Genomic DNA, 23,579 nt, shown 5'->3' on the forward strand with positions numbered 1-23,579 from the left:
ATAGCAGATTTACAAGCTCACAACGTGTCGTGGTCAGCTATTTTCGCCAAATGTTCGCTCCAGAATAGAGACACTAGGGTAGGGTTACAAACACACACAACATGGGGAAAAACGCATTCTACTAATGCTGCCACCAAAATGTGGAATGACCTGCCAAAAAAACATGAGGCTTCTCCACTCCCTACCCAAAACTAGCCTAAAAGAATGGCTGACCCATTAACCCATTAAAACCTGCAGGCCGATTCTACGAATGCCTTCTAAATCAGTAGTTCTGACACTTCTAAGATTTTTCAAAAGTGTTCAAAAATAGCAGATGAACAAGCTCATATACCTCAAAATTGTACTTAAGTACAGTACTTGAGTACAGGTACTTACGGTAGTTACTTTCCACCACTGTCTGGCAGTGAATGAGTTAACAGGCTGTGCACCTGAACCTCACTTCGACGGGTGGAGATAATCGCCCGTCACTTTGTGAGACGGGAAGGGCAGCTTTCAGAGTAGCTGGGAGAAACGTGAACGCAACGGGGGAGGGCACGGTGCAGGCCGTTAATGGATGGGGTTGAGTGGCATTGTTTGACAGACATGCTCTTAATTATACATGCAAGGGCATCTGTTCTGACAGAGCGAAAACAGAAGCTTGTGCATATCTTCAGCGCTGGTTTATAAAAGGTGTAAAAAATTACAAAAACACCCCCCCAGAAAAAAACTGGAGAGTGGGCAGGACATCAGCTCTACAAGATCAAATTAGAATACAATTCATACCACACCAAGTGGGATTAATAATGTCAAATTTATATAAGACGCTTTACATAGGGGGCAAATTAAAGGGATAGTTCACCCCCAAAATGATTTCGCTTAGTCACCCCATGGAGACTTGAATGCATGGATATTTTTGTGTTTTTGTCGCATTCCTAAGCCAATACTTTGATGACCGGCAGCGGTTCCGGTTGTGTCTCCCACCGGAACCGCTGCCTACTGGTCCGCTGGTCATCAAATGATTGGCTTAGGAATGTGACAAGAACATTTTTTTTTTTTTTTACATTTTAGTAGTAGTATTCTTGACGGCAGACTGAGGCTGTTTTTTTTTTACCTTTTTATACTGTATCAGCAATAAAAAATATGCTTTTTTTTTGCATCTGCCAAACCTCTGTGGACATTCTTTTTTATTGTTAGTGTGTGAGCATTCCTTTTGTGTTCTTGATCCTTTGTTTGGCTTGACTTGAAAACCCTTTTTTTTGTTGGACAATTCAACAAGAGCGCAAAGGTTTCTCTCATCTTTGTTGTGACATTATTTCATGTCCTGGGACCTAGTGATGCCAGAGAGCACTGAGACAAAAGTTGTTACTTTAAGTTGTCATCATTTCTTTTGTAGTCTCACTTCTTAGGACGGAGGAAGAGGAACGAGGAAGAGGGTCACTGAGTTTAGGAGCCAACAACAACAGAACACCCTCCGTAGTAGTAGCAGTTTATGATGAATCTGTTAGAGCCGAAAGTAGGCCGACCTTAAGTCTCGCTCGCCGAGGGTGATTTATCGGGTCGGGCGGTGAGGTCTGGACCCTATAGGGACACCCTGGGTGGTTCTGGAGTAAAGATGTTATCCGAAACATAGCCTGCAGTCTCTGGGTCCATGTTACCCATCACCAAAACCCCCGGGGAAAAGAGACATTTACAATACCGTGGCTTAACATGTCAATCCGCCCTGTTATGTGTTGGGAAATGTGTGTGTGTGTGTGTGTGTGTGTGTGTGTGTGTGTGAGCGAGAGAGAGATAATGTGAGAACGAGTAATCATCACACCCCGTGTTCCCACGCTGCCCTCGAGCGGCGAGGCGAGCCCACCTACACACACAATGACGACTGAAAAGAGTCGTTTTCCGTTGCCTGCAGTCCAATGCGAGCAGGCACAGAGTGGTTTTGCAACCTCGGTCGGATCAGATTAGCCTATATTATTTTCTGTGTCAATGCTAATTATTTGATGAGGCTACAAGAGGCCTTATTATATCACTGCACATCTCTGTGTCTGCACCGTTTTCTCTTGTCGGGGGAGGAGAGAGAGAGCGAGCTCCGCGTGAGCAAGACCACACAGCACTCGCGTGGCGCTCTTCCAACAAAAATAGCCGATCTACAAGCTCACAACACGTCGCGTTGCGATGCGTTGTGAGTAGGGATGGGACAATAATCGTTAGCATCGTTTATCATGATAAAAAACGCTTACAATAATCGTATCGCAGAATTTTTTATTTATCGTGAAATTGTCCTCTGTCATACACTGGGATCAATTCACCTTTGCTGACCTGCATATCCGGTGCATACCCTCTAGAATTGGTAAAAATGCACCTGTAAAGAACGTACTTGAAACAGTCTTTTTTTCACTCTCTAAATCACTTTGCCAAAAATAGCAGATCTACAAGCCCACAACGCGTCACGTTGCGACGCGTTGTGAGCTTGTAGATCTGCTATTTTTGGCAAATGTTCCACTCCAGACTATGGATGCTGGGGTTCAAGTGGTTAACAAAAGTGGCATTTTAAGAGCTTCAAGCTTATTTTGATTATCGCGATAATATCGTAAATCGCAAATATTTTGGTCACAATAATCGTGACATGAAATTTTCATGTAGTCCCATCACTAGTTGTGAGCTTGTAGATCAGCTATTTTTGGAGGTTTTTGAACAGGGCTTACAGTAAGTGGTTAATAACGGTAAGAGATGTGTCAGTGTCAGGAGGCCTCTTGATTCACTGAACTCCCTTCTCACTCCATCCATCCTTCTGCCTTCACTTTTGTCCATCTCTCTCTCTCTCTCTCTCGCTCTCAATCTCTCTCTCTGTCTTGAACAGCATCATCAATCACCTGCGCCCTTTTCCGCTACTGTCAAGGTCCGTGTTCGAGCGAGAGAAAGAGAGAGAGAGAGAGAGATTAGGGAGGGAGACGCAGTGGAAAAGACAGACATTCATGTTGAGCGTTCACAGGGGCCAACAACGCACGGCCTCAACAAGAGAGCAGAGCAGAGCAGCCTCTTTTACCTTCCCCCCCTTATTCCTTATTCCACCCTCCCAATTCTGTCCTCCTCACTGCCTGCCTGGCTCCATCCTCTCTGGACTAAATGTCCTGGGGAACCAAAACTACTCAAAAATAAACTAAACTAAATACATTCCTCATGCCAGCCAGGTGAAGTATCAGCCATAATCAAGAATCAAGAGGTTTATTTGTCACTGTTTTTACGGGTAATGTAACCACTGTTGGAATGGTGGAAAGTTTGCATACAGTTTGCATGCATTAGTCAACTGATCACACAATCCAATTTTAGACCGACGGTTTGCCGCTTCTAAACATTTTCTAAATCCTAACAGTTTTTCGGAAAGAAATATAAATAAAAAAAAAACACGATTTTTCAAAAATAGCAGATCTACAAGCTCATAGCGCGGCACTCGGTGCCGCGCTATGAGCTTGTATATCTGCTATTTTTGAATAGCCAAAGAAATCTAAAGTGACACAGATGCGTTCCAGGTCTTAATGGGTTAATCATTATCACAAGTTAATGTTAGATAGGCTATACTCGATATAAAACAAATCATTCAACTCACTCTGCTGTTCAAAGGCTACCGGCAACTTTAAAGGTTGGAATGTTGTCGTCTTGCTTGTTACTCAATGGATAGTGTGACACTGACTCAATCAACACACCTTGGCTTGCATGTGAATATGCACTTAATTATACAATCCTTTAAAAACCTCTTAGAAGCAATGGTGAATGTCCAATGGGGAATATCGTTGCTGTCGGGTGGAAACTTTGTATGTCAAAAAACGTTCCTTTTTTACAATTATTTTAAAACGCGTCGCATCGTGATGCGTTTGCTTTCGTGTGCTTTCTTCAAACATCATCGTCATCACAGTGAGGAGAAAAAAAGAACTAAAGAAATTGAAACAAAGCAGTCAGTGGCGCTAGCGGGCCACTGAAAGGGGGTATTTCCCATGCTCAAGTCCAAACACAAAGGTCATATACATGAATCTTAATATTTGGGACGCCATTAAAAAGTCAGATGATCGATAAAACTCCCGCCCGCGTGCGGGGGCCACGGCTCACTGAAAGAGAAACATTTGTGTGCGAAGAGGCCGAGACGTTTAAGCACAGGAATCCATATCTGTGACGGGCCCCTCTGTCTGTCCCCCCCCCCCGCAGCCCCCACCACCCACCCACCCCCGATGATCCCAAGGACGGATCCTCTGTAAGCACAATTGCACACACGGTCTCCTCAATGTCAGCGATATACACAGAGAGAGCCACTGTCCCGTGACTCGCGCACGCCTTGGTCGCAGAGCGGCCGGGATGGGCGGGCGGAGGAGGAGGGGCGGGGGGTTAATGGGGAGGGGGAGGGGGAGGGCAGCTGGTGGGGGATGTTAAGGCAACACAATGGACACAGGCAAAAATTCGTACATAATATGAGACATGCATACATTGACACAAAGACACGTGAACTGGGCGAATCGGGTTTAGTTCTCAGGCACGTAAACGAATGCCAGATTTACAGTCTGTCAAACGACGCCAAATGGTAAATGGTGCATTTATATAGCACTTTTATCCAAAGCGCTTTACATAGATTGTGCATTACATTCACCCATTCACACACACATTCATACACCGATGGCGGAGGAAACCATGCATGGCACCAACCTGCTCATCGGGAGCATTTATGGGTTCAGCGTCTTGCTCAAGGACACTTTCGACAGTAATTCTGGGGGATCCCGGGATCGAACACTGCCGCGCCGGCAAACTAGCCGATCTACACGATCTACAAGCTCACAACAACACCCCTGCGTTGTGAGCTTGTAGATCGGCTATATGCAACGCCATCATACGCCTGAATATAAATCAGGCTTAAGACACACGGCAACGAGGGAATGCGAGAAAAAAAGAAAAAAAAACAAGAAAGAAGAAATCAAATTGAATTAATTCGCCGCGGCATCTTGTAATACGATGAAACGCAATGATAACACTGGCACTGTTGCAATCCATCTTCCTGCTGCAAAGAGGGAAGACTTAACAGAATTGTCTCCGATGTGATTAATTGACTTTGCTGAAATAAGAAAATAATTTGGTTTGGTAAGCAGATACGAGGAGCCGCCCCTGTCAAGCTCTGCATTAGAATGCAGTGATTAGTTACTTTGTTAGGCATCGCTCCGGCACCACAGGGGGTCCCCCGCTGAGGGACCCCCCTCGCTAAACAAATAGGGAGACAGCTTCGCACGCTCGAAAACTATTTATTACGGATCTCATGTCATCATGTCAATGTCTTAATCCATTCAATCCGGGAACACATCTGTGTCATTTAGAATTTCTTTGGGCTATTCAAAAATAGCAGATCTACAAGCTTATAGCGCCGCACCGAGTGCTTGCACTATGAGCTTGTAGATCTGCTATTTTTAGAAAAATCTTGCAAATCTTCGAATATATATTATATATGTTTTAAAGCATACATTTTTAACTCCGATCTGTGCATCTGGGGGTCCCTGGAACAACATATTTTGAGATGGGGATACACGGCCAAATATATATCATTTTGGGGGTCCTTGACATGAAAAAGTTGGAGCACCACTGATATTATAGCAACACAAGTTTTTTCAAAACACTGTTAGGATTTAGAAGATATTTGTAGAAAAATTGCAAAGAAATAGCAGATCTACAAGCTCATAGCGTGGCACTCGGTGCCACGCTACGAGCTTGTATATCTGCTATTTTTGAATAGCCAAAGACATCTAAAATGACATCCTGGATTGGATGGGTTAAGCGCAGATAGGAGGAAGGAAGGGTTTCCTTTTGGAAAAAAACGACAGAGTTTGGAGGGGGAGAGAGAGAGAGATTTCTAAACGCTCAACCGGTGAGAGACTTAAAGGGACTCACCAGTGGACTAGTTTGAGAGTGTGAATAATTCAAAAGGTCAGCCCACCTGCCCGCTGTGTGCACACAGCCACACAGACACACATGGCACATAGAAACACACCTACTCGCTCACACACACACACACACACACACATGCTCACACACACTTCTGAAGGAGCCACTATACACAGTGGGGCCAAGCCTGAGCAGGCAAGTCATTTAGGGGGAGATCATTTCCCTTCAAACACAGAGTGTAGTTTGTGAACTAATTGGGTGAATCCATAATTAATTTGTTGACATTAAGCCTAAGGGCCTACATACAGCACCAACATGGATGGCTCCGCTTTCCAAGGCTGAGAGGAGCTGGAATTCCAAGCCTCCAGGCATGTTGCTGAAGGGGCCAAAGCTGTTCTATGCTGCTTTATTATAGTTCAGGTCGTGCCACTGTTATGTACAGAATAATGCAAGCATATCTAATGTGAAACATAATACATACATATATGCCAAGTCAATTTGTTGTGTTTGCTCCATGAGATATGGATAGATATAGATGTATCTATACCAGGCAGGGGACACCTGCTCTTTCTAAAACAAAGCCATAACACAACATCATTTTGTTGCCACATGCAACATTACAAATAAGATTTAACCCGTTAAAACCTGGAAAGCATCTGTGTCATCTTAGATTTTTGCGTTGGGCTATTCAAAAATAGCAGATATACAAGCTGAAAGCGTGTCACTTTGTGAACATTTTTGAAAAAATCTTGAAAGTGTGAGAACTAGTGATTTAGAAGAGTGGTTTTCAACCTTTTTCATGCCAAGGACCCCTAAATTGATATACATTTGGCCGCGGACCCCCATTTGAAAATGTTTTGTGCCAGGGACCCCCAGAAGCAAAGATATCAATTAATTTTCGCTTTAAAAAAATATATGCACACCTTTTCAAGGTTTTTCAAAAATAGCCAAAGCTAAGTGGTTAAAAATGATTGTGACGCTATTAACTAATTTTGCTGGGGACCCCCTGGTACTCCCTCAAGGACCACTGGTGGTCCCCGGACCACTGGTTGAAAACCACTGATTTAGAAGGCATTTGTAGAATCGGCCTCAGGTCATATAATGGGTTAATGCAATCAGTTCAAGTGGAAGGTCAGAGGAAGTGCCATGATTAAAAATATATATATATATTATCAAGCAACCGACAACCAAGCGAGAAACCAAACAACCCAGGAGTGCAATAACTGCGTAGCCTTCCTGTCCCATGTTTATCAATGGTGTCGGTCATCTAGCAGTGATCTATGATCATCGCTAATGATGCGTAGCTTGCGAGACTAGTTCAGGCAGATAGATACACTCGAGAGGTTCCACACACACATGCACATTACCATGTGGGTGTATACGGTGTTATGCAAGAGCCATTCGTCATACGCTCACGTGGCGATCAGCCGACCAATTGGGCGGGTTATTTAAGCCCACCTCAGTCTCTGTTCTTCCTTCTGTTGTCTGTGTACCTGGTCTGTTGGTATGCGCCCGTTTGCTCGCACCGCCACCCCAGCACCACCAGTGTGGGCTCTACCATTAGTCCTGTTCCCCATGGGGGGGGGGGGGGGGGGGGGGTTGTTATTGCATATCTATCTCCCTGCTCTTTAATGGTTAATGATGGTTGTCTAATTGTGCTGAGCAGGGAGAAAAATGTAGCAGCAACCTGAACGCCCAGATAAAATATTATATTCACACGTTGTAATCATATTATATCATAAAATATTGGTTTAACTCATTAACCGCTAGAGTAAAACATCGTCTATAGCTGCCCTTGCCAGCGATTCAGAGCCTTATAAGAATCATAGAATATTATTATATTATAATCATTCGTTCCATAGTTCAATGTAGGTTGTTTTCGCCAAAAAAGCAACAGAAATCAGAGAAAAGGTAATTTTTCCAAATCCATTAGAATGGGAGTGAATGTGGCTGGTTTTTTTTTTACGATCACGTGATTTCCTGCTTCACTGCTAGTCAAAATGGTGACTCATAGGTTAGCGAAGAGCGCCATCTAGCGTAAAAACTGAAAACGCACAACACGTGTCGAAAGACACCATTGGCGGTGTGGGCGTTGGATTGACATACATCAAAACACGTCATTGGCAAGAATTAAAACATCACTTTTCATCCCCATACCAGCATTTTTTTACCTTATATTGGAGCAGGAGCTACGCCATACATAAAGAATTACATGCGTTTGTAACTACAACCCTTCCAAGTTTCACTTTCCCAACCATTTCAGGCTTTCATGGCCATAGGGGACTGACATACAGTACATACAGTACAGACATACTGTATACATAGACAAACCTTGTCCCAGCTTGGCCACGCTGTAAAAAAAAAAACAACGGCAACCACAACAAAACTACACCATGAAAATTACATTTTCATTGTGTGGCCAAGTAATTAGAGTGCCTGAAGAACAAGCATAGTCTACAAAGTAGCTACTGTAGATAAGTAGGAAACATTCCAAGCATCTACAATTAATTAATCTACAGTATGTAGTAGATTAAATCTAATTACAAATAGTAGCTAAGCACCAGAGAGAGAGTAGTGTAGAGGGATTCTAGAATATTCTGACTTAATTTATACTGCAAAGCCCTTGTTAATAAAGTGGGTCTGGGAAATGTGATTTCTATCACACTCGCATTTTTAAGTCCTTTGGTATTTTTTACAGAGTGGAGATATATTTTAGTGATATTGAATAATGGAGTGCAGGTAATGATTTTTTGTTCTAAAATAGGCCAGGCATCAAGCACTCTGGCTCTACCAGTCTATTACTCTTATTAGGGAGTGGGTCTATTTAATGCTCTGAGAGAGAGAGAGAGAGAGAGAGAGAGAGAGAGAGAGAGAGAGAGAGAGAGAGAGAGAGAGAGAGAGAGAGAGAGAGAGAGATCCTAATATTTTGAAGGCAAATTAAAGTCCAAACCCTGATATACTGTACTTACATAATCAGTCCATTCTCTTATCTTCACAAAGTGGGTGAATCTGAACAAAATAAATGAATTCTTGCACGTGTGCCTTGCTGCTTGGGCCTGTAGCTGATGGTGCACACGTGATTTAAGTCATACTTTGTGACCAATATAAAACATTTTAAACATACTTCTTCTCCGTGTTGCTCTGAACTTTTTAGCCGTCATAATGAATTAGAGGGAACAGTAGGAGACAGGTCCTTAATGTCTGTGATTCATGGAATCGTAATTTAACAAGTTGGGCAAAATGATTAGTCAGTAGTCCTCAAGTCCACAGTGATTTTTCATTTAGATTCAGTCTCATATACAGCAGCTAATTTATTACACGCCCAGGAATGCCTGACCAATACGCCTCATATACAGTAGTCCGCCATTACCAAAAAAGGTCCTATATTAACCCATTGAGACCTGAAGCCGATTCTACATGTCTCCTAAATCCCAACAGTTTTCTGAAAAACCTATGTTTCTATATCAGCGGTGCTCAATCTTTTTCATCTCAAGGACCCCCACAATTATATGTATTTGGACGCGGACCCCCATCAAAATATTTTGTTCCAGGGACCCCCCAGAAGCAAAGATTTGAGTTAAAAATGTTCGCTTTAAAAATATATATATTCAAAGATTTGCACACATTTTCACGAATTTTCAAAAATAGCAGATCTACAAGCTCGTAGCGCGGCACTCGGTGCCGCGCTATGAGCTTGTACATCTGCTATTTTTGAATAGCCCAAAGTGTAAAATAATGCTTTTTAGCTCAAACCTAAAAATGACACAGTTCCAGGTCTTAATGGGTTAAATCAAGCGATGTGTGTAATGTCATTTATTATCAATATTTCAGAGAGAGAGAGATGGGGCAAATCAGGAGTTCTCTGCTAATCCAATAGAGGGGGACGTGTGCACTTGGACGGTGCAATATAATAACAGCTAGTAAGCAAGACTTTAGCTGTAGAGTTTGTGGATGATATAGTGGGCAGCTCATTTCTCTACCATGTGCAAAATCTTCTGCAGTGGCTCATAATTTGACAACTTTAATACTTTTTTTTGGCAGGGTAATCTATGCTGATAAAGGAAACTGATAACTGAACCACATGTAAACGCACGCACACACGCACACACGCACACCGAGCAGGGATGGCAACACTTTTGGCCTAAGTCCTGGGCCTCTTCTAAGGCCCTAAGAGGATTTCAGTCTCTGTCTTGCACTCTCAGGCTCCCAAAAAAACAACTCAATCTTGCAATTCACAGAGGAGCACGCACCCTTCTACCTAGCAGAATAATGCAGTGTTTCCCCTATGAATATCAGAGTGAGAGTGACAGTAACCGTGGCATATGGTTATTGGCAATTGAACTTTTGTTCTTTGCCTCTCCAGTCAACAGCATATACATTTATTTTGTCAATTTCCACATTACAACTTCCAAAGACAACAAAGGCAGGAGGAGCCTTTCAATATAAAACGTTTTCTGATCATACAGGAAATAATAGAAACGAGTAAAAGCCTTAAAGCCTCACTATGTAACTTGTTATTATGAATAAAATGTTGTCCAATCTGTATGGTAGAGTATGTTAATACAATATAACGTATACAATTGGGGTGGTTGTATTTTCTTTCCCTGCTCTTCTATTGAGACATTTAGATCGTGTCAAAGGTCATGTCTCACCTAGACACAGGATCTGACAGACACATATTTTGACCTGATGGTCAAGATTCAATTTATCTCCGAGCAAGCAAGACCGGCTCTATTGGCTGAATGGTAAAACTTTCAGCACTTGAGCAGGAAACCGGGTTCAAAATCTGGGGTAGAAGAGCAAAGTTACAAATAGTGCTGCTTTAAAATAACAAGTAAAGTTTTTGGTAAAAGCTATAGCCCACATAAAACAACAACAACAACTGAGCATTACCCATAGTTATGCACAAAAGCTACAGTTCAACACAAATACAACTGAGGTCGCGACCCGTCGCGAACCCACATCGAACACACACACACACACACACACACACACACACACACACACACAGCCGGACCCGTCGCACCTGGATTAGAACATTGCACGTGTGAATGTGCGTGCTTGTGGCATGAAGACGATATCCAAAGAGCCCTCCCTGTCATGAAACGCAGTGTGTGTGTGGACACGGGGCCGTAAATGAAAGTCCTTTATACGTTTGCAGCGTTCTCTGTGTAACAGTGGCCATGCGCAGATTGATCCATTCATCCCATAGCTTGGGGCGCTATAATAACCATGGCGACGGCTCCCTAGCCCAAACTCCGAATCTCCGGTGTTGACATAAAAGCGTTAATAAACAGCTTACATTTTGGGAAAGTTAAAAACGGGCGACGTTATTTGGTGCATATGCTAATGGACAATGGCTGTGTAAAAATTCAGATCAATTACTCCAGCCATTGAGGAGAACCGGGTCCACAGAGGTTTGGTTAATTAAATGTAGGAGGATATAGCATTACCTTTGTGCCGTTACAATATTAACATAAGTATCAACAGCTGTAGGTTATCCACCCTCCACGCTGCCAGTAACACTTTCCAAATGTTTGTCACCGTAAGACCCCACCATCTCCCTTGAAAAATCTTTTACAAATTGACTACAGCATAGTATGTCCCCTTAAACAAGGTTTCAATGAGGAACCATTTGGTTCTATAAAATAGAGCCATGTGGGTTCTTCTTTAACCCATTGAGACCTGGAACTGTGTCATTTTTAGATTTGAGCTAAGAAAGCATTATTTTACACTTTGGCTATTCAAAAATAGCAGATATACAAGCTCATAGCGCGGCACCGAGTGCCGCGCTATGAACTCGTAGATCTGCTATTTTTTTTAAATCGTGAAAATGTGTGCAAATCTTCGAATATATATATTTTTAAAGCGAACATTTTTAACTCAAATCTTTGCTTCTGGGGGTCCCTGGAACAAAATATTTTGATGGGGGTTGGCGGCCAAATACATATAATTTTGGGGGTCCTTGACATGAAAAAGATTGAGCACCACTGATATAGAAACAAACGTTTTTCAGAAAACTGTTGAGATTTAGGAGACATGTAGAACCGGCTTCAGGTCTCAATGGGTTAAAGACCCATATAAAATGGCTCCATAGAAAAGTGCACTAAAGTCAAGGCTAAGTATATAACACATCAGAGGTTCAATGCACTAAAAAAACTTGTGGACAGAAGCAACTTTTCAGTCTTTTCTTTTCCTTTTAAAAAAAAGGAACTTAACTGAATGTCAAAGGATAAAACGAGCCGTAAATCTTATTTTCACTTTGAGCTGACACTGAGAATCTCTCTTTCATTTTCAATGGAACGTCCCTGGGAGAGTTCTGCTGTGGAGCGCTTGCCAGAGTCTCTCCAACAAACGAGCCCTCGCCGCAGAGCTTTCGAGATAGACTTGGACAACTTCAGCCCGTTGTTTCTCCTGACTAATTTCCCAGCAGGGTTCGAACCGGAACGCCGGTTGAGGGGAGAGAGATGACTGCTAAATTTATCCGAACAGCAGCAGCACACGGAGGAGCAACGAGCGGTAATCTTCTACGCTCCTTACAAGATGATTCTTATCAAGAGAAGAGATGGGCTTCAACAGCCACTTAACCCATTAAGACCGGGAACGTATCTGTGTCATTTTTTAAGATTTCTTTGGATATTAAAAATAGCAGATCTTCAAGCTCATATCGAGTGCCGCAAGCTCTACGAGCTTAGCTATTTTGGAAAAATGTTGACATTTTTTGTAAATCTTTGAATACGTATTTAAAGCGATTTGTAACTGTCAAATGTCTCTCAACAAATGTCTTCATTTTTCTGAAAAAGTATTTGTTGCTATATCAGTGGTGCTCAAACTTGTTCTTGTCAAGGACCACCAAAAATTATGTTTTTGGCCGCCGATCCCCATCAAAATATGTTGTTCCAGGGACCCTCAGAAGCAAAGATTTGAGTTAAAAATGTTGTTTCCAAAAATACATGTATTCAAAGATTTGCACAATTGTTCAAGTGCACTCGGTGTCGCGCTATGAGCTTGTAGATCTGCTATTTTTGAATAGCCAAAGTATAAAACAATGCTTATAGCTCAAATCTAAAATGACACAGATGCGTTTCCCGGCCTTAACGGTTTAAAGACTCAAAAAACACGGCTACAGTACAAAGAGATACCACCTCAAAGCCGGTCAACAATCCCCTCAGCTGATAAACATCTACCAAAAGAGACGTGCGCTCTGCCAGAAAGGGAGAGAAAAACACGGCAGCAGCACTACTACCCCTATCCCTCTATTACTTTCAGAAATAACAAACGGAACGTCTCGATACAAGGTTGTTTACTCTGTTAATATTTCAGTCCATTATCCTCCTCTGCCCATTATTATTTTCTAACGGGAGGAGGGGGGCCTATGTTTTTCTCTCTCCACTGGAGTCCCTAGCTGGAACAATGGAGACCATTTTCCCCTTCAGCTGGTCGAGTGCCTCCATGAGGTAAATCTGTCAGTGCCAGGCCAAAAAACAAGAAGGGGGGGGACAGGGCAGGGGGACAGGAAGACGTGGCCACCCCCCCGCTGAACGAACCAAAACCCCCATCCTACTATTAACCCAGTAAGACCGAGAAGGCATCTTGTGTGTCATTTTAAGATTTATTTTGGCTATTCAAAAATAGCAGATCCAGAAGCTCATAGCGCGGCACTGAGTGCCTCGCTACAACCTTGTAGATCTGCTGTTTTTTTGGGTAAATTGTGAAAATGTGCACATTTTTGAATATTATATATATTTTTTACATTTTTAACTCAAATCTTTGTTCTAGGGGGGGTCCCTGGTACAACATATTTTGAGATGGCGGTCCGCGGCCAAATACATATCATTTTGGGGGTCATTGAATGAAAAAGGTTTGATGACCACTGATGTTATAGCAACATATTTTTTTTTTCAAAAAGCTGTTAGGATTTAGAAGACATTTGTAGAATCCCCAGAAGTAAAGATGTTTACGTAAGTAAATGTTAAAAAAATATATATATTCAAACATTTGCACACATGATTTAAAAAGAAACATAGCAGATCTAGCACTCGGTGCCACGCTATGAGCTTGTATATCTGCTAAGAGATGCGTTCCCGGTCTTAAAGGGTTAATAACACTTTACATGCACAGATCCTCCCATCCTCCTATAGACGAGAATCATCACCTTTGATGTGCGTGCGCGCATGCATGTGTGTGTGCGTGCGCGCGTGCGTCTGATTTGCATGATCAACTCAAAACAACAGAGGGCAAACGCAACTGACAACGTCGGCATGTGCCGTGCCGGCTTGGTACATTTCAATTTAGCTTGGTAAGCGTGTCGTCGTCGTTGTGGCGCACTGCGTTCGTTGCGCGGCCTCCCAGAGCGAATATCAGCCGCGTCAGCAGCCACACATGACTGCGTCCCCGCAACGCCAAGGCGTTGTAATTTAGAGACCCAGGCACGCACCAGGTTTTGAATTTGAAAGCATACCGCACACGCATAAGTCCAAGCGTATAACCCTGCACTTTTCCCTGTTTACATCCCCAGGATCAATACGAGAGCTCCCTATCTTCAAAGTTCCAGAGGTAGAGGTTATCGGCACGAGCCGCCGCACCGGAAAAAAACAAACACTTTTCCAACGGTGCGGGGGGACGAAAAAGGGCAGATCGAAGGTGTGGCCTGCACTTTAACCCATTAAGACCGGGAACGCATCTGTGTCATTTTAGATTTTTTTGCTATAACCATTATTTCATACTTTGGGCTATTCAAAAATAGCAGATCTTGATATTATATTTTTAAAGCGAACATTTGTAAAATATTTTGTTCCAGGGACCCCCAGAAGCAAAGATTTGAGTTACAAGTGTTCGGTTTAAAAATATATACATTCAAAGATTTGCACTCATTTTCACGATTTTTCAAAAATAGCAGATCTACAAGCTCGTAGCCTGCTGAATAGCCAAAGAAATCTAAAATGACAGCGGTGCGTTCCCGGTTTTAATGGCTTAATGGTGGAGGTGGGAATTATCCTCCACCACCAGCTTGGTGTCAGCGAGAGGCCAGCTTCCAGGAGATCCAGACCCCAGCTCAGACGGCCCCTAGGCTGGGGGGCCGGCCTCTACTCCCACTGGGTCCTTCCAGGAACAGTTGGTGGTGATTCAGAGCTTCCTGGTCTGGGAGACTAAGGGAGAGAGAGACTTCCACTCCCCCCAGAATGTGCCCACACATACATGTGCGCACACCGCACACACAAACACACACACAACCGCACACACACACACACACACACCACTCCCAGTGGACGCTGAGACAGCCAACTCCGTGCTGTACTCGGGGCTTACATTGGGAGGACGCCAACTCAAACAATGTGTTGATAAAGTCCAGAACAGAGCGGTTGAGGGAAACACAGAGAAAAGCGAACACAGGCAGAGCGCACGGAGATTCACACGTGCACACACTTCTCGCACACACACACACAAACACAGCACTGACCAGGCAGGTTTTTTCTTTTTTCTCCCCCCTTTTTTCTTTCCACTCTCCCTGTACACTGTTTTACTGGCTGTATCTGAGACGGTTAGAGCCAATAACTGACTTTACAGGAGAGCTTTCTTTTGATTGGCTCAGAGCTACAGTATACGCTAGGCTGGCCCCTGTCGAGTCTCTCTCTCTCTCTCTCTCTCTGTTCACCACATCCTGTCATTTTCAGGCTCTACTAATGCAACCATGCTCCCAGGGTCTCTCTCACGCGCACACGCACACGCACACACACACACACACACACACACACACACACACACACACACACAGTCAATTAGTCCGGGCCCCAACCTTGCAGCTGGGAGATAAATGGTGTGGTAGTCTCAGCAGGCTGTTGCGCTGCAGTCTCTGCTCCTTGTCTCAGAGCTTTATATAGAACAGGCCTCTGGGGGGGCCCGCTTCTCCCCCTTCCGACTCGGGGCCGAGGTGCGGCCCAGTATGTGGATAAGCAGGGGCACAAGGTGCTGGGGCCCCGTATTAACCCATTAAGACCGGCGGGAACGCATCTGTGTGTGTGTCATTTTTAGATGTCTTTGGCTATTCAAAAAAATAGCAGATATACAAGCTCATAGCGCGGCACCGAGTGCCGCGCTATGAGCTTGTATATCTGCTCTTTTTTTTTTATCGTGAAAATGTGTGTGAATCTTTGAATATATATATTTTTAAAGCAAACATTTGTAACTCAAATCTTATTGCTTCTGGGGATTCTACAAAATATCTTCAGTTTTTTGAAAAACTTATGTTTCTATATCAGTGGTTCTCAAGGACCCCCAAAATGTTAAGTATTTGGCCAAGGACCCCCATCTCAAAGTGTTTTGTTCCAGGGCCCCCCAGAAGTAAAGATTTTAGTTAAAGATGTTCACTTTAAACATATATATATATTCAAAGATTTGACACATTTTCCTGTTTTTTTTTCTTCAGAAAATAGCCAAAGAAATCTAAAAATGACACACAGATGCGTTCCCGGTCTTAATGGGTTAAAAAAATATGACCACAAGGCCCCCCGCCGCCGCCTGCCTGACGACTCCCCCCCCTAATCAGAGCCTGGTCAGGGCAGGGGGGGGGGAGGGCGGTGCGGAGCGGAGGTGTCCGCTGGGGGGAATAAAGCTCCATAACAACATTCCAGGTCATTCCGGCTATGCTTCGTTAGCCATTTGTTTTGCCGCGGCGGAGCTGCAACCTGTCTATTGTTGTCAGGGAGATCTGATGGAGCCATTCAGCGGATGTTTTCATGGGTCACAGGAAACGCTGTGAGGAGCCTGGCTGGGTAAAAAGCAGGACAGTACAGGGCTGCAAGCAACTATTGATCCTTTTCTTAGCAATTAGTCTATTGATTACTTTTTCCCCAATAATCAAATAATAGGATGCACGTTTTTTTTTAAACACATTCAAATCAACGAATCGATTACTCAATTGAGCGTCGTTTTATACTTTGTCACACAACAGTGCCGTGCAATAACAGTGAAAATAGCTGATCTACAAGCTCACAACGTTGCTCTCAATGTGACACGTTGTGGGCTTGTAGATTGGCTATTTCTGAAGGTTTTTGAACACTTTTGAAACTTTTCACCAATGACATGCCTAGGGATCGAATATTAATATTAGTATTTCTTTAATTGTCAATTAGTTCGACTAACACAGTTGCACCCCTATACAGGGTCCCCACACATTTTTAGCAATGAATTTCCAAAACTTTTCCAAAACTTTTCCAGAATATTTAGCCCAATTTCCAGGCCTATATAACAATCATTCGGCGCAATAATGTGTCTCTTACTCCTATGTAGAATGCCCAAAGATAGGCAGTGTAGCAAAAATAAAGTTTGAGACATACATTAGGCTGCCGTCACACAGCCCGTTCGGCGAAAAACTACTTATGTTACATATTTCGTGTAATATTATTCATGTTTATGAAAATGTTTTGTTTTAACAAAATCAATAGCCAAAAACAATGCATAGCCAAATATTTTTCCAGGACCCTTGATAAATTCCAGGACCTTTGATGATGTTTGATCAATTTCAAACCTTTTCCAGTACTGGATTTTTTTTTTTTTAATTTCAAAATATTTCCAGGAATTTCATGACCGTGGGGACCCTGCCTATAAGAAAGCAGTGTTAAATAAAAGTAGGTAAGCTGCATTATCTCTGGCAACATGAACCTTTAACATCTGACATAACCAGGTTAAAAAGGCTCTGTCCCGATGGGGCCAGTTGAGACGTTATATAGACGCCGCCTGCAAATCCCTGTCTTTGCACCACGTCAGTTGCACTATTGGCTGATGCACACGCCTTTATAAATGACATATCCCATACCAGCGGGGCAGCAGGGCTGAAGTATGGCGCCTGTGTTTATGTGGTCACGTGCGCGAGTAGTGTGTGTGTGTGTGTGTGTGTGTGTGTGTGTGTGTGTGTGTGTGTGTGTGTGTGTGTGTGTGTGTGTGTGTGTGTGTAAGACAGCTTCCAATGACAGCGGGAGAGAAGAGAGAGCGCGCACAACAAGGTGAAAAATTATAGTGTGGGGTAAGTACGCGTGGCCCGGCGGATTAAACCATTAAGACATGAGGCCGATTCTTATTAGGTCTCCTAAATCCTAACAGTTTTCTGAAAAACGTATGTTTCTATATCAGTGATTCTCAAACCTTTTCAAGTCAAGGACCCCCAAAATGATATGTATTTGGCCGCCGACCCCCATCTCAAAATATGTTGTTCCAGGGACCCCCCAGAGGCAAAGATTAGAGTTACAAATGTTTGCTTTAAAATAATTCAAATATATTAATTTGCACACATTTTCTAGATTTTTCAAAAATAGCACATCTACAAGCTCATAGCGCGGCACTCGGTGCCGCGCTATGAGCTTGTATATCTGCTATTTTTGAATAGCCAAAGTGTAAAATAATGCTTTTTATAGCTCAAATCAAAAAATGACACAGATGCGTTCCCGGTCTTAAAGGATTAACTGCAGAATAAAAGTGCTGATGGGCAACAATGGAGAAAAAACAGCTATTCATCACCTTGGCACAGGATCAAACTCACACACTCCTCAAATGCCCTCCTTGAGTTATAGTGCGGCTGTAGCTCCGGTGGCAGCTCCACTGATAACGTTGCCCTAACCTGAATTGATTAGGGGAGTGCGGATGCATCCTCGTCTCATCGTGTTGCACTCTCGCCAAAAACACACGACGACGCATCCCCCCCGAAAGAATCACCTCTCTGAGATTTGTTAACCCATTAAGGCCTGAGGTTACGATTCTCTGAATCCTAATAGTTTTCCTGAAAAACTTCATGTTGCTATAATATCAGTGGTGCTCAAACTTTGGATGTCATTAAAGTGTAACTTTAGATATCTTTAATGACATCTAAAATGTTATTAAAGACAGATCTACAAGCTCATAGCGCGGCACTCTGTGCCGCGCTATGAGCTTGTGCCTTGTAGATCTGCTATTTTTGAAAAATCTTGAACATTTTTGCAAATCTTTGTATATATAAATATCTTTAAGGCAAAAACGTATGTTTCTATATCAGTGGTTCTCAAACTTTTACATGTCAAGGACCCCCGAAATGATATGTATTTGGGCGCCGACACCCATCTAAAAATGTTTTGTTCCAGGGACCCACAGAAGCAAAGATTTGAGTGAAAAATGTTCGCTTTAAAAATATATATATATATATATTCAAAGATTTTCACGATTTAAAAAAAATAGCAGATCTACAAGGTCATAGCGCGGCACGCGGTGCCGCGCTATGACCTTGTAGATCTGCTATTTTTGAATAGCCAAAGTATCAAATAAAGCGGTTGAACACAGATGCGTTCCCGGTTTTAATGGGTTAATACGCATTGAACAGGGCGGGGGGTGGGGGGGGTTCTCTATCCCCCCCTATGCGAGACTTTTTTCTCTGAGATGATCAAGCACACGGGGTGGGAGGGAAAAGCGTGCGGCCACGGCGGGGTAATTTTCTCCAATGAATGCGATCCTTTTAACAGCGACCTGTGTTTTTCTGCTGCCGTTTGCATTTCTCTGAGGCTGTGGTGGTAAACAACGGAGAGGGGGGGCGTTGGTGTGAAACTTGCATTACTTTTTCCTATACGCCATTATCGTCCTCGTCATCATCACAGTCACGCACACACAATACTCCAGTCACACACATCTCGGATGAAGTTAAATAGAATGAATACTTTCTCCATCCATTAAAAAATCCTCACACACAAGTTCACAGAGAATGCAATCTGTAGTTTGAATAAACAGCTCGCGTTCGGTTACGCGTTATGTGTCTTCTTCCACAGCAGTCAGAGCAACAATACTATCGGACAATCTGAGCATCAAAAGGGAGGTAATATAATAACCGACGGTTGCTAATTTGCAACTTGTTATAGTGGCTAATTTGAATACATTGTCATCGTCGTCTTTATCTGGAAAACGGCTGTAACCGCTGTGTAATGCTGGTGCCTGAATTCATGTTGCACACAAGTTCATCACCATCAGTGGTGTAAAGTAACTTAAGTACATTTACTCAAGCACCGTACAATGTTGAGGTATTCTTACTTTACTGGAGTATTTCCAATTTTCAGTACTTTTACTCCACTACATCTCAGAGGCAAATATTGTACTTTTACGCCACTACAATTATTTGAAAACTTAAGTTACTAGCAGTTACTTTGTAGATTTTGATTATTATTACAAAACAATACAAAATCAACCACTTCAGCCTTATATACATTTCGGCCATGTGAAAATATCAGATCTACAAGCTCACAATGCGTCGCGATGCGACGCATTGTGAGCTTGTAGATCTGATATTTTCGAAGGACTTTTATACATTTTATATTGTACATTTGTACAAGTCTGTGGAACAAAGTGCTACAGAGAGGTTTTTTCTTCATCTGTGTTTGTATGTGTGTGTGTGTGTGTGTGTGCGCGCGCGTGCGTGCGTGCGCGAGCTAGCATATCTCCAGGCACAGACACAGCTCAGTGAGGCCTTCACACAGGGCCCTGACAGTAAACACACCAGCACCACAAAAGAGGAAACGCCATGAAAAGAGGATGAATCATGAGGATTGTATCCTCCTTCACCAAGACTCACAACACTGGCCGCCTCGGGGTCTAGGTCAGCGCTGTTGTCTGACTAGCAGCAAAGCGGAGAGTCTCACTAGAGATACACACATATACACACACTATACATATAAACACACCCACACAATCTTTAGACATCATTGCATCCACAGATATAGAGCCATTCAAAATAGATTTGGTGCCGTTGTTAAGGGCGGCTAATAGTTAAAGTAGTTTGTGTCAGTGACGTGTCTTTTCTCTCCGAGGTGGTTGGCCTCCATTTCAACTCGCTGGGTCACAGGGTCACGACCAAGCCCTTTATGGAAGTAAAAACGCTCCTATAGTCATAGTTCTGGGTTTTGTTCCCTCTGCCACAAAATGTCTCCTGACAGCAGTGGTGTAAGGTAACGGAGTACATTTACTCAAGTACTGTACTCAAGGACAATTTTGAGGTACTTTTACTTTACTGGAGTATTTCCAATTGTCTATACGTTTACTTCTACTCCACTACATCTCAGAGGCAAACATTGCACTTTTACTCCACTACAATTATTTGAAAACTTTAGTTACTAGTTACTTTGCAGATACAAATGTTTACATTAACCACTTTGGCCCTATTTTATACCTAGGCTATTTGAAAATAGCTGATCTACAAGATCACAAGATTGTAGATCTGCTATTTTCAAACATTTTAGTACTTTTACTTTTGGTACTTTAAGTGCATTTCGATACCAATACTTATGTACTCTTACTCAAGTAAATTTTGAATTCCGGACTTTTACTTGTAACAGAGTACCTACATTGCAGTATTGATACTTTTACTTTTTTTACACCACTGCCTGATAGTGACCATCACCCCTCTCACTCGCTCGCTCGCTCGCTCGCTCGCACGCGCACACACACACACACACACACACACACACACACACACACACACACACACACACACACACACACACACACACACACACACACACACACACACACACACACACACACACACACACACACACACACACACACACACACACACACACACACACAGATCAAAAAAGAGCCAAAACAAAACTAAAGCTCACCTCTCCATGATCCAACGGACAGTAAATAAATAAACAGAACAACACAACAACAACAACATCCTCTGGAACAAAGTCTGGGCCAACGGATACTAGAGCTCCCACCTCCACTCTGCTATAGAGACGCTTTCTTCTGCTGTGTCAAGTTAAGGTGAGGGATTTCTGCGGTAATACAGGGCTGTGTTTGAAGCCTATGGAGGAGGGGGGGGGGGAGGGATGAGGAGGGGGGGGGGGGTACGGTGGGCAGATGCTTCTTCGCTGGTTTTTCTTTAGCTTGGCTTGGCCCTGAAGCTGAAAGCCCTCCTCCTATATGCTGCGAGGATCCTAACGCTGAAATGATTCCGCGACAGTGTTTACAGGCTTATCCCATTGAGACCTGGAACGCATCTGTGTCACACTTTGGCTATTCAAAAATAGCAGATCTACAAGCTCATAGCGCGGCACCGAGTGCCGCGCTACGAGCTTGTAGATCTGCTATTTTTGAAAAAACTTGAAAATGTGTGCAAATCTTTGAATATATATATTTTTTCAAGTGAACATTTTTAACTCAAATCTTTGCTTCTGGGGGGTCCCTGGAACAACATATTTTGAGATGGCCAAATACATAATTGTGGGGGTCCTTGGGGGACATGAAAAGGTTTGAGCACCACTGATATAGCAAAATACGTTTTTCAGAAAACCGTTGGGATCTAGAAGACATTTTGTAGAAACAGCCTCAGGTCTTAATGGGTTAACTTATACAGAGCTCTGACACAAGAAGCAAAGGATGTCTCTGAACGTGTGAGAGTTGAACGAATTTAACGGGGACACTGTTTAGATAATAAGTCAGATAAAAGTGAGATTTCTATCATGTGTATACTTGTGTGTGTGCCATGGTGGACAGAATAGGTTAACCCCCCCGATTATGTGTTTTGAAATTGCACATACGCGGATGGCCCAGACGGCTGGCGTAGCTGTCCGGGCACCTATAGGCTGCTAATGCAGTCTGACAGCGTGTCGCGGGTTTCGACGACCTTTGCTGCGTGTCATTCCACATCTCTCCCTCCCCATTTCATGTCAGTCTACTATTCTTGTATTCTATCAATACAAGAAAAGAAATAAATTGCACATACGCAGGACATTGAGGGAAAGGCCATGGCCAGATTCCGCCCTCCAAAATCGTTGAGGAAATTTGAGACACCTGGTAAAAAGAGTGGTTAGATACTTCTCTTGGCACAAACGTTGAAAACACAACTAATTGGGAGACCTACAGCGGGATTGCACTCTCCTGCTCTTACTGTACCTCTATTGTGGTTTTCTATGCTCATGAAAACGACAACATGATGGAGCGCGCTTGAAAAAACAACACTTCTTTACACCTGTAAACCTGGGATGTGACAATACATTCTGACTCCCATTCAAATCGTATGTTTTAATCTAATGTCATTTTACATTTAACAGGATATAATTCCCAACAGACGATTGAGGTATACAGAAATGTATACCTCAATTCCCAACAGACAGGGAAATGTATACCTCTAATACACTACCGTGTACTGTATGAACAAGCACACAAGCGCACACACACACACACACACACACACACTCACGGTTTCTTACTCTAGTTTTGGTTCGGGTCGGCAAGCTTAGGTGACCCCATCCATCTGCTCCCAAAAGCATACAACAACTCCATCCATGACCCCACATCCTATAGAGGACCCCCATCGCAGCCTCTAGCACAACCCCCCAACCCCCCACCCCCACACACACACACACACACACACACCACAGGGATTAACCCATTAAGACCTGGAACTGTGTCATTTTTTGATTTGAGCTAAAAAGCATTATTCTACACTTTGGGCTATTCAAAAATAGCAGATATACAAGCTCATAGCGCGGCACCGAGTGCCGCGCTACGAGCTTGTAGATCTGCTATTTTTGAAAAATCGTGAAAATGTGTGCAAATCTTTGAATATATATATTTTTAAAGCAAACATTTTTAACTCAAATCGTTGCTTCTGGGGGTCCCTGGAACAAAATATTTTGATGGGGGTCCGCGGCCAAATGCATATAATTTTGGGGTTC

The sequence above is a fragment of the Gymnoscopelus microlampas genome (genome assembly GCF_963454915.1).
Source record: "Gymnoscopelus microlampas genome assembly, chromosome: 14".
NCBI lineage: Eukaryota > Metazoa > Chordata > Actinopteri > Myctophiformes > Myctophidae > Gymnoscopelus > Gymnoscopelus microlampas.